The sequence below is a fragment of the Austrofundulus limnaeus genome, unplaced genomic scaffold (assembly GCF_001266775.1).
Source record: "Austrofundulus limnaeus strain Quisiro unplaced genomic scaffold, Austrofundulus_limnaeus-1.0 Scaffold1723, whole genome shotgun sequence".
Lineage (NCBI taxonomy): Eukaryota > Metazoa > Chordata > Actinopteri > Cyprinodontiformes > Rivulidae > Austrofundulus > Austrofundulus limnaeus.
Genome location: NW_013954125.1, coordinates 52,540 through 53,641, shown reverse-complemented (window position 1 = coordinate 53,641; position 1,102 = coordinate 52,540).

Sequence of the window (1,102 nt, the reverse complement as noted above, 5' to 3'; positions counted from 1 at the left end):
GACATTTATAAATGTATGAATCATATGGTGAAAAACTGACTTTGAAAAATAAATCTGTTTTTTTTTCTTACAAAAAGTTAAATAAAACATAAATATTGGTGGTAATTTTTGACTGTGTAACTTTACAAACAGCACCACATTAACTGGGGGTGTGGTATAATGAAAAAGAAAAAGTGACACATTTATTGATGACGTTTTTATTTATGCAGCAGAAAGAGTGAGAGGGAATGTGAGAAATTACCTAAAAGTTGGAAAGAGACTATCGTACCGATTCTAAAACTAGGGAAGGATTGTACTAATCCTGTAAATTACAGCCCATTTGAATAAACATCCTGCTTGTGTAAATTTATGGAGAAAATGATAAAAGAAAGATTAACATTTTTTTATTGAAACTAAGGGATATTTGGCTAAATATTAACATGGTTTCAGAAGGGTAAGGTCATGTGGACCCTGCATTATGTTCACAACATGAGATTAAAAAAGATCAGGTTAATAAAGAAAGTGTCTTGGCTGTAGTATTAGATATATAGTAAAAAGCCTATTATATGATGTGGAAAGAAGGATTAATGATCAAATTGAGGAATATCAGTATTAACAGCAGAATATAATATTGGGTGAAAGATATTTTAGCAGATCAGGCCATATAAGTAAGGACTGGACAGACTATCAGGGAAATTTGGCATACTCCAGGTAGTATAGTAAGTCTGTTATTGTTTTCAGTTATGAGAAATGTTTAAAGAAATTGGGAATTAAATGGGCTGCTCTCTTTTTGCTGATGATTGTGCTAAATGGACAAGTAGAAAAAAATGTTGCACTTCATATTATAAAGGTACAGAATGCAAGCAATGGTCTTATAAATTGAGCTTTATATTTTCTGTTGATAAAACAAAAGTAATACTTTTTACAAAGAAAATGAATCAGGAAATAATGGGAATATGGTTTGATGATTGACTGACCTGGACAATCCACATTCAAAATGTTATTGAAAAATATTGAATGTGAAAAATGTTTAGTTGGATGTGAACGGGGAGCAGAACAAGCCTTAAAGGGATCCCCGATTAGTTGTAACATTAGACTTTATTTAATAAACATATATTTTAAC